Raw genomic sequence first — 16,412 nt, 5'->3', positions numbered from 1 at the left:
GCACCAGAACTGTTCGACGCCCCAAGCCATACTTCGTATGGTTTGTAACATCCCAACTCTTAATTGCAGTATGAAGGTAAGCGCAAGGGTCCTTTCACAAACAAGAGAAAACCTGCAGATGCTGGAAATCCGAGCAACACGCATGAAAGCACTGGAGGAACTCGGTAGGCCAGGAAGCATCTATGGGCGTCTTAGGCCGAAACCCTTCAGCAGGTCTGCTCTCTGACAGAGTCCTGCTGAAGGGTCTCGGCCCGAAACTTCAACTGTAGTTTCATCCATAGATGCTGCCCAACCTGCTGAGTTCTTCTAGCATTTTATGTTTGAGTCTCTTCTTTCACCACCCTATCCACCACCGCCACCACTTTCAGAGAAGGATGGGCCTGCATCCCTACAACAACACTCCAGGGGTCCTTGTTCTGATGAAGGGTCTCATTCTGAAATGTCGGCTGTTTATTCCTCTCCATAGATGCTGCCGGACCTGCTGAACTCCACCAGCATTCTGTGTGTTGCCCTTGTCATTTATTGGATATACAGTGGGGAGGAGATACAGAGGTGTAGCAGTCAGCGCAATGAGACTGTAGAACCAACGACACAGGTTCTGTTCCACCGTTGTTTGTAAGGACTTTGTACATTCTCCCTGTGACCGCGTGGGTTTCCTCGCACCTCCCAAAGGCATGTGGGCTAGTAGGCTAATTGGTTACATGGTTTTAACTGGGCAGTGCCGGCCCCTTGGGCCAGAAAGGTCTGTTGCCTAGAGATAAAATAAATATGCCTTGTTAGTACCCGAATTCATTAACTCGCATTAAAGGGCTTCTCCCCCCACAGACACTGCCTGACCTGCTGAGTGTTTCCAGCATTTTGCTTCAATTCAGATTTCCAGCATCTGCAGCTTAAGTTTTGCTTTTCATTCAGCACTGTGACCATGCTGTGCTCTAACTCATCAAGCGAGTTTGTCTGGATACCCAAAGTTCTTGAATCACCGGTTATATTTAGCATTCAGATTTATTAGACCAAAGTGGTTTATTGTCACTTACACAAAGGTGGAATGAAACTCCTTGCTCAGGTGGGGCTCACAGCGTAGACAGTGTACACAGTGAAAATAAGGTGAATACCACTACAGGTACAGCAGCTGAAGAGTGCAGAGGGACTAATGCAAGGTCGTGTGGAAAGAAATTATAAAGCGATGGTAAAGGAAGGGGTGGAGAATGTGGCAGCACCACCGGGAAGGGGATGTGGAAGAGGGGATTGGTTCAGGGGGCTGACAGCAGTCGGGACAAAACTGTTCTGAAGTCTCGACATCAGGCCTTTTAGATCTCCTGCATCTTCTCCCCGTGCAAGCCAGAATCAGCTTCAGGTTAATATCACTGGTATACACCATGAAACTTGTTGTTATACATCAGCAGTAGTACATTGCATTACATAATAATAAAAAGCTGTATATTACTGTGTGTGTATATTATATATATTATATATATTATATATATATATATTAGTTAAATTAAATAAATAGTGCAAAAAGAAAAAAGTAGTGAGGTTGTGTTTATGGATTCAATGTCCATTCAGAAATCTGACGGCAGAGGCAAAGAAGCTGATCCTTCATCACTGAGTGTGTGTCTTCAGACTCCTGTAGCTCCTCCCTGATGGTAGCAATGAGAAGAGGGCACGTCCTGGGTGATGAGGGTCCTTAATAATGCATGTCACCTTTTTGACTATCACTCCGTGTAGATGTCTCGGATGCTGGGGAGGCTCGTGCCCCGGTGGAGCTGACTATGTTCACTACTTTCTGTTGCCTATTTCGATCCTGTGCAGTGGCACCCACCCCCTTCCCCAAACCAGACGGTGATGAAGCCAGTTCAAATGCTCTCCATGATACACAAGTAGAGATTTGCAAGAGTCTTTTATGACACACCAAATCTCCTCAAACTCCTAACGAAATATAATCACTGTTGTAACTGCATCAATATACTGGGCCCAGGCTAGATCCTCAGAGATGTTGACACCTTGGACTTGAATTGTCCAAAATAGCCATGTTTCCATGAAGCAAAGTATACAGCAGTTCTTGATATCACTCTGGTATAGCAACCTTGCTCTGAGGTCATCAGTGTTATATTCCAATACTGTACATTTGGCAGAGACTGCACGATAGTTGGGAGTGGAAGTCTAAAGGAGTTTGTACGTTCTGCCCATGAAGTTGTGGTTTTTCCGAGTGCTCCGGATTCCTCCTACAGTCCAAAGATGTGCCAGTTAGTAGGCTAGTAGATCATTGTAAAGTGTCTGTTGTGACAAAAGACCAAGTTATCAGAAGATTGATACTGATAAGAGAGACAAGGAGAGAAACATTCCAAATTTTAATGAGAGACAAGAGAGATTAATGAAAAGAAACACAGTTCCGAGTATTGTCAGACTGGTTGCTTTGAACCTGAACTGTTTGAAGTTTGATGGACAGGCAATACCCCAGCAGGGGGATGAAAGGAACAGGTTCACTAAGGCAAGCAACACACCACAACACCACGAGATAACGAGACCCTGGAAGTGCGTTGCGCCCCCCCAACAAGTTGGTGAAAGTTTTGGAGGTCTGGTCGCGGGACAGACCATAGACGCACAGGGTGGAAAGGTAGGATCGGCGGGAACCTGGTGTGTGTGTCCGCCCTTGCCTGGATACCAGGTTCACCGCAGAAGAACGATCATATCCGGAATGGAGGGGTCACAGTTGGTGACCTCAGAAGACATTACAAAGGGCTCGCCCGAAAGCTAACTGCGAGGAATATCAAAGGTCTGTTTGAATCCGATTTGAATATCATCATTCGCTCTCTCTCTCCCTCCCCAACGGCACAGCAGCGATTACTGTGAATTGAACTAAAAGGAACTGAACTCTGCGTCACTTGAGACTGATCAGTTTACCCCTAGACTGCGATACAGCTTGGTTGATCCTATTATCCTAGTTCTGTGTACATGTGTGTTTTATCATTGCTAACCTGTTGCATTTATATCCTTATGATTAGAGTGCTGTGTTAATTATTTCTTTAATAAAACTTTTAGTTCCAGTAATCCAGACTCCAACTAAGTGGTCCATTTCTGCTGGTTTGGCAACCCAGTTACAAGGTACATAACGTAAGTGGCGTTCTCGTCTGCGATTTTGAACGCTAAATTTGGGACGGGGTAAATTGATTGGGTTAAAATTCCCGAAAGAAAGAAAAGGCAAACAGCAGAAATGGAGATTGAGGAATTTCTAAAGGCGCCGACCTTGGAGGCATTAGAGGATGCCAGGAAATCAGAATTGGCAGCTGTGGCCAAATGGTTGAATCTTTTTAAGGGGAAGTCGACAATGAGCAGAGAGGAGATGCACAGAGCTATCGTAGAGCACTATGTATCTAAAGGTGTGTTTCCCCAAGGGGAGCTGGAGGTGATATCTATTGGAAAACCTGGTGGAGACACAGTACAGGTGCAGATTGAAAAATTGAGACTCGAGCACAAGTTCTGGGTAAGGCAGCTAGAGCACGAAGAGAAACAGTTAGAACGACAGCGAGGAGAGAGGCAGTTGGAGAAACAGAGCTAAAGGGAATTTGAGCTGGAGAGGTTAAAGATGAGGGCAGCGCAGGGGGCCATGCCGAACCAAGGTGAAGGGTTCAGGGTGACCCAGGAGGTTAGGCTGGTTCCCCCATTTGAGGAGACAGATGTTGATCGGTACTTCCTCCATTTTGAAAAAATTGCTGCAAGTCAGGACTGGCCGAGGGATAAGTGGGCTGTTTTGCTTCAGAGTGTTCTTAAAGGAAAAGCACAACAAGCTTACTCGGCTTTGATGCAGAAGATGCCCAGAGCTATGAGGTGGTGAAAGAGTCCGTACTCAGGATTTATGAGTTGGTCCCGGAGGCATACTGGCAGAGGTTCCGGAATGCGAGGAAGCCCATATTTAGAGTTTGCCCGTGAGCTGCAGACATATTGTGAGCTTTGGTGCGCCTCGAAAGGGGCCAATGGGGATTATGACAGACTGCTACAGCTGATCCTAATTGAGCAGTTTAAAGGTTGTGTCCCTGAAGGTATGAGACCCTACCTAGATGAGAAAGAGGCAGAAACTTTAGCTGCAACTGCTAAGTTAGCGGATGAGTACGCGTTGACACATAAAACGAAGTTTGCCCCGAGTAAAGGCTACCAGAAGGGTAGTCAGGACGGCGGGGAGAGTCCGCCAGAAAAGTCAGTAAGTAAGCCGGGGACTAGTGAGAAGGATAAGGTAGACCGGGAGCAGTTTGGTAGGAAGTCTCCTGGGGTCGTATGCTATAATTGTGGGAAAGCCAGACACTTTGCGTCCAGGTGCTTTGCCCCAAAGAAGGAGACGGGGAAAGGAAAAACAGCGGTTCCGACTTGCTATATTGAGCTGGCAAACAAACCGCTAGGGGAGAAGAGGTCTGATAAAGTTCAGGAAGGGTGCAAGAGGTTTATCTCGGCCGGATTGGTGTCGGTGAAGGAGGGGTTAAACCCAGTTCCAGTGCGGATCTGGAGAGACACGGGAGCTTGTCAGTCACTGATCTTAAGGAGTGTTTTAGACTTTAGTTCAGAGACCGAGACTGGGGAGCTCAGTTTGATCAAAGGCATTGGGAAAGGGACTGAAGCAGTACCTTTGCACCAGATACACCTACAAAGCGACTTGGTCTCTGGACCGGTCACGATCGAGGTGAGGCCCGAACTACCAATGAAAGACATGGAGGTCTTACTCGGTGATGACCTCGCCGGCGGAGAGGTGTACGCAGCAGTAAGTTTGACAAGCCAGCCTGCCAGGATTGAGGCCCCGCCCATGGACTCACATGTTTATGTCGTTTGTCCAGTGACTCGGGGCATGGCTAGAAAGGCTGCTGAAGTAAATATAGCTTTGGCTGAGACGTTTTTACTAGCCTTGTATCAGAAGGGGTTAGAAAGTGAGGAGCAGCGTAGTGAAACGGAAATTAAGGTAGATTTAGCATTAGCAAGGAAGGACCTTATACAGGCACAGGAGCGAGACGAGGAGCTGATGGTTTTGGCGGAGACAGCTCTCTCGGAAGCAGAATTAAAAAGGGAGCCAGTGGGCTATTGTGTGGAGGAGGAGTACTAAGGAAGAAATGGAGACCAAGTACCGTGCCCGCAGATGAGGAATGGGGGGTAGTGCCAAAAATTTATAGGGATGAGATTCTTAACCTGGTCCACAAGATACCCCTCGGTGGACATTTTGGGGGAAGGAAAACAGTCGGTAGAATCATGAAAGAGTTTTACTGGCCACACAGGAGGAAGGATGCTATTGACTATTGTAGACGTGAGCTAACACAGTTAGAGGCTTTTGATATGCTAACAGCTTGCCACGATAGGCGAATAAACCTAGTCGGTGTTATCACAAAAATTAATGAGGCTAGGGTGCCATCTGATAAGGGGAGGACCCATTTTGAAAAGATAAGTATGGTGCCGACCAGATGGGAGAACTCTATTGTGTTGACCAACTTTGCTGACGAGTTCTCTCACTTAACCCCCAATCAAAGCCAACTGCCGCCAAAGCTGATTAAACGGCATGCACACGTATGTCCGGATGTCCCGAGGCGATGCAAAGAGCTGGGACATGGTGTTGTTACATCAGGTCAGCCTAGTGAGCAACACCCCTATAGGATGATTAATTCAGTGACAAAAGGGCTAAAGAACGCAGAAGCGCATATTGGCGATGTAGTGGTCTGGAGTGACACGTGGGAGGAGCGTATTGTGGCACTGTTTAAACAGATGTTTGAAGCCAGCCTGACAGTGAACCTTGCAAAAAGTGAATTCGGCCACGCGAAGGGCAGTTATATGGGATTTCTGGTAGGACAGGGGCAGCTGGTTCTGATGCAAGCTAAGGTGTGGGATATCTCTGAAGTCCCCTCCACGACAGACAAGAGAGCCCTGAGAAGGTTCTTGGAGATGGTGGGGTACTATCGGAAGTTTTGCAAAAAAAACTTTGCGGATATTACCCACCCTCTTACTAAGCCCTTGCCAAAGAATGCTAAGTTGGTGTGGGACGACCCTTGTTATCTGTGTCCGGGACAAAAACCACTGAGCAGTTACATTGATCACAACTCATTAGTGTTTTTGGCCATTATGAAGTTTGCTAAGTTGGAGCCTGGTCTTAGAGGATTATTAAAATAACACATATAAGAGGAATGGAAAATGTGATTGCTGACTGTCTGTCAAGGTGTTGACAACTTAAAGTTCTCTGTATTAGCCAAATAGCTGATGAACATGTATATTTGTGTGTATCTAATAATGTATTCATGCCTATAATTTTTACCCCGGTAAAAATCCTTTGAAGGGTAGGGGTGTGACAAAAGACCAAGTTATCAGAAGATTGATGCTGATAAGAGAGACAAAGAGAGAAATATTCCAAATGTTAATGAGAGACGAGAGAGATTAATGAAAAGAGACACAGTTCCAAGTATTGACAGACCGGTTGCTTTGAACCTGAACTGTTTGAAGCTTGATGGACAGGCGATACCCCAGCAGGGGGATAAAAGGAACAGGTTCGCTAAGGCAAGCGACACACCACGACACCACAAGATAACGAGACCCTGGAAGTGCGTTGTGCCCCCCCAACAAGTTGGTGAAAGTTTTGGAGGTCAGGTCGCGGGACAGACCATAGACGCACAGGGTGGAAAGGTACGATCGGCAGGAACCTGGTGTGTGTGTCCACCCTTGCCTGGGTGCCGGGTTCACCGCAGAAGAACGATTGTATCCGGAACGGAGGGGTCACAGTTGGTGACCTCAGAAGACATTACAAAGGGCTCGCCCGAAAGCTAACTGCGAGGAATATCAAAGGTCTGTTTGAATCAGATTTGCATCTCTCTCTCTCTCTCCCCCCAACGGCACAACAGCGATTACTGCGAACTGAACTAAGCTGAACTGAACTCTGCGTCACTTGAGACTGATCATTTTACCCCTAGACTGCGATAGAGCTTAATTGATCCTATTATCCTCGTTCTGTGTACATGTGTGTTTTATCATTGCTAATCTGTTGCATTTATATCTTTACTATTAGAGTACTGTGTTACTTATTTCTTTAATAAAACTTTCTTAGTTCCAGTAATCCAGACTCCAACTAAGTGGTCCATTTCTGCTGGTTTGGCAACCCAGTTACGGGGTACGTAACACTGTGTTTAGGCTCGTGCTGAATTGGTAGCTGCTGGGTGGTGCAGCTGGTTGAGCCTGAAGGGCCTGTTCCACACTGCATCTCTAAATAAATAGAGAGAATTATTCATTGAAATATTCACAAGGCATATCTATAAAGCTGGCCATGTAACAAGATAATTGGCTGCTATAATTTGCCCCTGAATTGTTTTGGGAAGGTGAAGAATCACAGTGAGTGTGGAAGAAAATTAAATTTTGAATTAACTTTTGTTGTCAGGCTTGACTAGTTAAGTATTGCCCAAGATTTGGGTCATGAGTGTGACAGGATAAGACGTAGACTCTGCACTGCTTATGCTAGGTAACAATAGGTCATGCTAATAATGAGGTAATGCTGACCTTTGTCTCAGTTTATCTGGCTAATAGGGAACTGAACGTGGACATACAGTTCCGATTTTGTGTACCATGGCAGAAGTGTTCGTAGACTGGCTGATACCTAACAAGAGCTTCTTGAAATCGCTGACAAAGTATGTTTAGCTGTTGGCTATTGTCCAAAATTTACTGTATAAATTTAAGATGCAACCTGACATTGGCAGAGTCTCAAAAAAGCTCTCCGTGATCACGTATTAAAGGGTTAACTATCATAACGGGAGGGCAATGGGAGCAGACCCAAATGCAAGACACAGACACTGAAGTACTAGGAACAGGACTTGACTTGAGAGCTGAGACAAGAACACAGACTTGGTGAACATGATGAGACAGTTCCCAATACTAGGTAGCGACAAATGGCCAGACCAACCTAGTGAAGGCGTGGACACAGCGATGGTTCCCAACACAAGCTAGCGGCAAACAGCCAGACCTACCTAGTGAGGACACAGAGACGGTTCCAAACACCGAAAAACAGTTCCTTAACTTGACACAGCAAGGCTCCGGTGGTAGAACTTGACAAGTTTGCAGGGCAAGGCTCCAGAAGGAAGGGAAAGGGAAGGGAACAGTCCAGCCTCAGGGTAACGGTAAAGATGGCCTGGCTTACCCAACGGAGGCAAGGACAGGAAGGGACAGATCCAACCGCAGGGTAACAGCAAAGACAGCCTGACTTACCCCACGGAGGCAAGGACGGGATACTGACAAGACGAACCAGCAACCACACTTGAACCCAGGGCCACTTATATTCCCAGCCCCAAGACGAGCATCAGGTGCCTATGATTAAGCCCAACTGAAACAAGGGACAGCCGGAAGACCCGGAGTCCGGAGTCCACGGACCCGACCATGAACCGGAACGTGGACATCATGGACCGGACCATGACAAAAACCGTATACTGAGGTCTGTGTCTTTGTTTCTGTTTGATAACGAGGTAAAGTCCCTTACAGTAAATTGGTGACGAAATTCTTCAATACAGTAAATTGGCAATGAGGATGGGATCCCTGTGGAACAGGATTCCGAACCAACCCACCCATAAGACTTGCTTGAAAGATAAAAGTCAAGACCTGACTAGGGTGAACTCATCCATGAGACTCTGTCGAGGAAGAGGGGTGAAGACCGGACGCGGATGCCAAGGCTGTCCCATACCGGCCAGCGACCACCCCAGAGTTCGCGTAAAGCAACAAGACGGGTATTGGAATAAGGACACTGAGAGAAAAAATGGGAAAAGAGGAGACCGCGGTGATATTTGGCCAACCATTGGGGAGAAGGGATTGTAAATATTACCTGTTAGGAAGATTAGATCTTGTATCATTAGAAAGTAGTCTCAGCAGTAAATGGAGTAGGAAAATGGATAATCATAAAGTTAAGCTTCCACGTAATATTCAAGGAAAAGGACCCAGGGGCGAGTTACCTCTCCAGTCGAGACCCGCCGATCCTCTGCCAAAAGAGCCAATGAATAGAAATAGACGAAAGAAGGCTGAAAGGCATAAGACAATGACACAACTCTTAGGCACCCCCGCGGACAAGGTTTGATTGGAAACGGGAGATAGTGGGTACTCTAACAACGGGAATTCTGCAGATGCTGGAAATTCAAGCAACACACATCAAAGTTGCCGGTGAACACAGCAGGCCAAGCAGCATCTCTAGGAAGAGGTGCAGTCAACGTTTCAGGCCGAGACCCTTCGTCAGGACTAACTGAAGGAAGAGTGAGTAAGGTATTTGAAAGCTGGAGGGGGAAGGGGAGATCCAAAGTGATAGGAGAAGACAGGAGGGGGAGGGATAGAGCCAAGAGCTGGACAGGTGATAGGCAAAAGGGGATACGAGAGGATCATGGGACAGGAGGTCCGGGAAGAAAGACAAGGGGGGGGGGGACCCAGAGGATGGGCAGGAGGTATATTCAGAGGGACAGAGGGAGAAAAAAGAGAGTGAGAGAAAGAACGTGTGCATAAAAATAAGTAACATATGGGGTACGAGGGGGAGGTGGGGCCTTAGCGGAAGTTAGAGAAGTCGATGTTCATACCATCAGGTTGGAGGCTACCCAGACGGAATATAAGGTGTTGTTCCTCCAACCTGAGTGTGGCTTCATCTTTACAGTAGAGGAGGCCGTGGATAGACATATCAGAATGGGAATGGGATGTGGAATTAAAATGTGTGGCCACTGGGAGATCCTGCTTTCTCTGGCGGACAGAGCGTAGATGTTCAGCAAAGCGGTCTCCCAGTCTGCGTCGGGTCTCGCCAATATATAAAAGGCCACATCGTGAGCACCGGATGCAGTATATCACCCCAGTCGACTCACAGGTAAAGTGTTGCCTCACCTGGAAGGACTGTTTGGGGCCCTGAATGGTGTTAAGGGAGGAAGTGTAAGGGCATGTGTAGCACTTGTTCCGCTTACACGGAAAAGTGCCAGAAAGGAGATCAGTGGGGAGGGATGGGGGGGGGTGCGAATGGACAAGGGAGTTGCGTAGGGAGCGATCCCTGCAGAATGCAGGGGGGGGGAGGGAAAGATGTGCTTAGTGGTGGGATCCCGTTGGAGGTGGCGGAAGTTATGGAGAATAATATGTTGGACCCGGAGGCTGGTGGGGTGTTAGGTGAGGACCAGGGGAACCCTATTCCTAGTGGGGTGGCGGGAGGATGGAGTGAGAGCAGATGTACGTGAAATGGGGGAGATGCATTTAAGAGCAGAGTTGATAGTGGAGGAAGGGAAACCCCTTTCTTTAAAAAAGGAAGACATCTCCCTCATCCTAGAATGAAAAGCCTCATCCTGAGAGCAGATGCGGCGGAGACGGAGGAATTGCGAGAAGGGGATGGCATTTTTGCAAGAGACAGGGTGAGAAGAGGAATAGTCCAGATAGCTGTGAGAGTCAGTAGGCTTATAGTAGACATCAGTGGATAAGCTGTCTCCAGAGACAGAGACAGAAAGATCTAGAAAGGGGAGGGAGGTGTGGGAAATGGACCAGGTAAACTTGAGGGCAGGGTGAAAGTTGGAGGCAAAGTTAATAAAGTCAACGAGTTCTGCATGCGTGCAGGAAGCAGCGCCAATGCAGTCATCGATGTAGCGAAGGAAAAGTGGGGGACAGATACCAGAATAGGCACGGAACATAGATTGTTCCACAAACCCAACAAAAAGGCAGGCATAGCTAGGACCCATACGGGTGCCCATAGCTACACCTTTAGTTTGGAGGAAGTGGGAGGAGCCAAAGGAGAAATTATTAAGAGTAAGGCCTAATTCCGCTAGACGGAGCAGAGTGGTGGTAGAGGGGAACTGATTAGGTCTGGAATCCAAAAAGAAGAGTAGAGCTTTGAGACCCCTTCTCCCGTCTTCAACCCTCCTCTTCTTCATGGACACCCCGCTTTGGTCTTCTGCCTGCTCTGGATCTCTTTATCGCTAACTGCCGACGGGACATCAACCGTCTCGACTTTATTGCACCTTGTCCCCATTCCAACCTCACTCCTTCGGAACGCTCTGCTCTCCACTCCCTCCGCACTAATCCTAACCTTATTATTAAACCCGCCGATAAGGGGGGGTGCTGCTGTAGTCTGGCGTACTGACCTCTACCTTCCCGAGGCACAGCGACAACTCGCGGATACTGCCTCTTATTTACCCCTCGATTGTGACCCCACTAAGGAGCACCAGGCCATTGTCTCCCACACCATCACCGACTTTATCCGCTCAGGGGATCTCCCATCCACTGCTACCAACCTTATAGTTCCCACACCCCACACTTCCCGTTTCTACCTCCTACCCAAGATCCACAAACCTGCCTGTCCTGGCCGACCTATTGTCTCAGCTTGCTCCTGCCCCACCGAACTCATTTCTGCATACCTCGACACTGTTTTATCACCCCTTGTTCAATCCCTTCCGACCTATGTTCGTGACACTTCTCACGCTCTTAAACTTTTCGATGATTTTAAGTTCCCTGGCCCCCACCGCTTTATTTTCACCATGGATGTCCAGTCCTTATATACTTCCATCCCCCATCAGGAAGGTCTCAAAGCTCTACGCTTCTTTTTGGATTCCAGACCTAATCAGTTCCCCCCTACCACCACTCTGCTCCGTCCAGCGAAATTAGTCCTTACTCTTAATAATTTCTCCTTTGGCTCCTCCCACTTCCTCCAAACTAAAGGTGTAGCTATGGGCACCCGTATGGGTCCTAGCTATGCCTGCCTTTTTGTTGGGTTTGTGGAACAATCTATGTTCCATGCCTATTCTGGTATCTGTCCCCCACTTTTCCTTCGCTACATCGACGACTGCATTGGCGCTGCTTCCTGCACGCATGCAGAACTCGTTGACTTTATTAACTTTGCCTCCAACTTTCACCCTGCCCTCAAGTTTACCTGGTCCATTTCCGACACCTCCCTCCCCTTCCTAGATCTTTCTGTCTCTGTCTCTGGAGACAGCTTATCCACTGATGTCTACTATAAGCCTACTGACTCTCACAGCTATCTGGACTATTCCTCTTCTCACCCTGTCTCTTGCAAAAACGCCACCCCCTTCTCACAATTCCTCCGTCTCCGCCGCATCTGCTCTCAGGATGAGGCTTTTCATTCTAGGACGAGGGAGATGTCTTCCTTTTTTAAAGAAGGGGTGGGCGTCACGTGATGACGTGGGATTGAGATGTGTAAATCCAGCCCTCCCGCAACAAGTCAGTAAAGTACCGTTTAAACAAAACAAAGTTAGTAAATATTTTCTGAAAACTATTTATAAACTTTGTAAGATTACTTTACGATATGCCTCCTAAACCGCAACAAAAGAAGACTGCTGTTGCGAAGCAGCCGTGAAACGGGAAGAAAAAAGGGCCTACTGCAACGATGGAGCCTCGGACTCAGGTTGGATCTCCTTCGGTAGAACAGGGAGCAATCGCGGTGGTAACGGCTTCTTCGAAGAAGACACCGGAAATGCGCATGCGCAAATCGATACAACACAAACTACAAGAACCGACAGCCACTGCAATTGAAAATGACTCAGAGTCAGAATCGGATTCTGCAGAGAACATAGATGAAGAAGAGGAGGAAGAATTGGAAGCGATTGGAAGTAAAGGAGATGATAGTGATATGAGAGAAGGTACATTGCAATTAACGGTTGAATTAAGAAAAGTAAGAGAAGAGCTTAGAGATACGAAGATGTGCTATGATAAAGTTATGGCAAGACAGGACAAAATGGATAAGAAGCTTCAGAAGATGGAAAGAGCAATGGGGCATATGAATGATAGAGTGGAAAAAACAGAAAATGATTTGCTTGTCTGGACTTCGGAAAGAAACCGACTCTTGGAGAAAGTGGACATGTTGGAAAATTTTAGTAGACGTAATAATATTAAATTGTTGGTCTTAAAGAAGGTATGGAGGGAGATAAACCAATAGAATTTTTTCAAAGATGGATCCCGGATGTTTTGCAAATGGAAGAGGAGGTTCGATCAATTGAAATTGAGCGGGCACATAGAGCTTTAAGACCAAAACCAAAAGATGACCAATATCCACGATCAATTTTAATAAAATTCTTAAGATTTCAAGACAAGGAAAGGATTCTACAGGCAGCTGCTCGAGCTGCCAAAGATAGAAAAGGGCCATTGATAATTGAAGGGAACAAAGTTTTTTTCTATCCTGATATAAGTTACGAACTTTTGAAGAGAAGGAAGAAATTTAATCCAGTGAAAAAAACCCTATGGGATCATGGTTATCAATTTACACTGCGTTATCCTGCAACCTTGAAGATTTTTTTTGTCTGGTGGAGAAAAAAGATTTTTTGATGATTACCAGAAAGCAGAGCAGTTTGTGCGAGATTCTCTGAAAATTCACCAGATACAAGAACAAACCCAGGAGAGTGAGATAGATTGAAGATGAAGATTGGGTTAAAGAATGGACTTGATGGATTTTTGAAGCTGGATGAATGTATAAATATATTATTAATTATACGAGGGGGGTAAGAAAGGTTAAAACTGGAGGAATATTAGTTGGGACAGTAATACTAATTTTGTCTATATATATATAATGTTTTTTTGTTGCGGAGGAGCTGGAAGAAGCACTGATCGATTGCTACGCTAGTCATGTGTGCAAGCGTGGCTTTTGCCACAACCCGTAAAATGGAGGGGGGTAGTGTTGTGTATCCTTCGTTCACAACATTAGTGGAGGGGTATTTTGTTTTTTTCTTTTTTTGTACTTTTTCTATCTTCTTTTTTCTTTCTGCCTGGAAGGTTGGGAGGGAGACACATAGCAACATGGTGAAGTTTAAAGAGCTTCCCCAAGGAACTATGAAAGTTGAGAAGATAAATAATGTTTTAGATTGGAGTAACTTTGTTAAGAATAATGACTAATTTATTGAATTTTTTGAGTTTTAATGTTAACGGGCTTAATGGACCAGTGAAAAGAAAAAGAATTTTAACACATATTAAAAAAATGAAGATAGATTTAGCTTTTTTTACAGGAAACGCACCTAAAGGAAACAGAACATCAGAAACTAAAGAGAGATTGGGTGGGTAGTGTTGTTGCGGCTTCATTTAATTCAAAAGCGAGGGGAGTAGCAATTTTGATCAATAAAACGTTACCAGTTAGAATACAAAATGTAATAACTGATTCTGCGGGGAGATATGTGATTATACATTGTCAACTTTTTTCTGAACTATGGACTTTTATGAATATTTATGCACCAAATAAAAATGATGCAAAATTCATACAAGAAGCTTTTCTGAATTTGGCGGATGCGCATGAAAAAATATTAATTGGAGGAGACTTTAATTTTTGCTTAGACCCAGTCTTAGATAGATCAACCAAGGCTGTTATAAAATCGAAGGTAGTAAATTTAACTTTATCATTGATGAAGGATTTAAATCTGATTGATATATGGAGAAGAATCAATCCTAAAGAAAGAGACTATTCGTTCTACTCCCATAGACATAAAACTTTCTCAAGGATAGATTTGTTTCTATTATCAATGCATATTCAACACAGAGTGAAAAATATGGAATATAAAGCAAGAACATTATCAGATCATTCCCCTTTATTAATGACAATAATAATGGCTGATAAGGAAGAAGTGGCTTATAGATGGAGATTTAATTCAACATTATTAAAACGTCAAGATTTTTGTGATTTTATGAAAAAGCAGATTCAATTTTTTTTGGATACAAATTTTCATTCAGTGGATGATAAATTTATATTATGGGATACGATGAAAGCATATCTTAGGGGCCAGATAATAAGTTATACGTCTAAAATTAAGAAAGAATATATGGCAGAACTAGTTCAATTGGAAAAAGAGATTACAAAAATAGAAAAAGAATCTCAAAGATATATGTCAGAAGAAAAACGAAAACAACTTGTCAATAAGAAGTTACAATATAATACCCTTCAGACATATAGAATGGAAAAAGCAATTATAAGAACTAAACAAAGGTATTATGAGTTAGGTGAGAGAGCACATAAAATTCTTGCCTGGCAGTTGAAAACAGAACAAGCTTCTAAAACAATAAATGCAATTAGAACAAGGGCAAATAAAATATCTTATAAACCTCTTGAAATAAACGAAACCTTTAAAAATTTTTATTCTGAATTATATCAATCAGAATCCCAAAATGATGTTAATGAGATAGAAAGGTTTTTAGTACAAATTTCTCTTCCAAAATTGAATTTGGAAGAACAGAAGGGATTAGATATGCCTTTTACATTAAAAGAAGTTGAAGAAGCTTTAGGATCACTCCAAAGTAATAAATCTCCAGGAGAAGATGGTTTTCCACCTGAATTTTATAAAAAATTTAAAGATTTATTATTTCCTCTTTTTATGGAACTAATACGTCAAGCAGAAAAAATACATAAACTTCCAGAATCTTTTTCAACAGCGATTGTAATAGTATTGCCAAAAAAAGACAGAGATCCTATGAAACCAGCATCATACAGGCCTATTTCTTTATTGAATACGGATTATAAAATAATAGCAAAAATTTTATCGAATAGATTATCTAAATATTTACCAAAATTAATACATATGGATCAAACAGGATTTATTAAAAATAGACAATTGGCAGATAATGTAACTCGGCTACTCAGTAAAATTCATTTGGCACAAAAAAGGGATGAGAAGAGTATAGTAGTAGCTTTGGATGCAGAAAAAGCATTTGATAGATTAGAATGGAATTTTTTATTTAAAGTACTAGAAAAATATGGGTTAGGAACATCTTTTATAAATTGGATCAAAACTTTAAATTCTAACCCTAAAGCTAAAGTAGTGACAAACTCTCAAATTTCAACACCAGTCCAGTTAAAAAGGTCAACTAGACAAGGTTGTCCACTATCATCTGCTTTATTTGTATTGGCGATAGAGCCATTAGCAGAACTAATTAGAATTGATCCAGATATTATGGGTTTTAGAGTTAATCAGGAGGAATATAAAATTAATCTTTTTGCCGATGATGTTTTGATCTATTTAACAAATCCACAACATTCATTACATAAATTATCTTCTAGATTGGATGAATATGGGAAGGTATCAGGTTACAAAATAAATTGGGATAAAAGTGAAATTTTACCTCTTACTAAAGGAGGCTATAGTCAATGTCGATTAGTAACCCAATTTAGATGGCCGGTAAATGGTATAAAGTATTTAGGTATAAGACTTGATCACGATGTAAAGAATTTATATAAATTTAATTATTTACCACTATTGAAAAAAATTCAAGAAGATCTTGACAAATGGATGATATTACCAATAACATTAGTAGGTAGAGTCAATGTTGTAAAAATGAATATATTTCCTAGATTACAGTATTTGTTTCAAATATTACCAATACAATTGCCACAGAAATTTTTTCAAGAGTTAAATAAATGTGTGAGAAAATTTCTTTGGAAAGGAAAAATGTCAAGAATATCATTGGAAAAATTGACATGTAAATTT

Source organism: Mobula hypostoma, chromosome 5, assembly GCF_963921235.1.
Source record: "Mobula hypostoma chromosome 5, sMobHyp1.1, whole genome shotgun sequence".
Lineage (NCBI taxonomy): Eukaryota > Metazoa > Chordata > Chondrichthyes > Myliobatiformes > Myliobatidae > Mobula > Mobula hypostoma.
The sequence above is the reverse complement of the archived record's forward strand: the minus strand, read 5'-3'. Positions refer to the sequence as shown.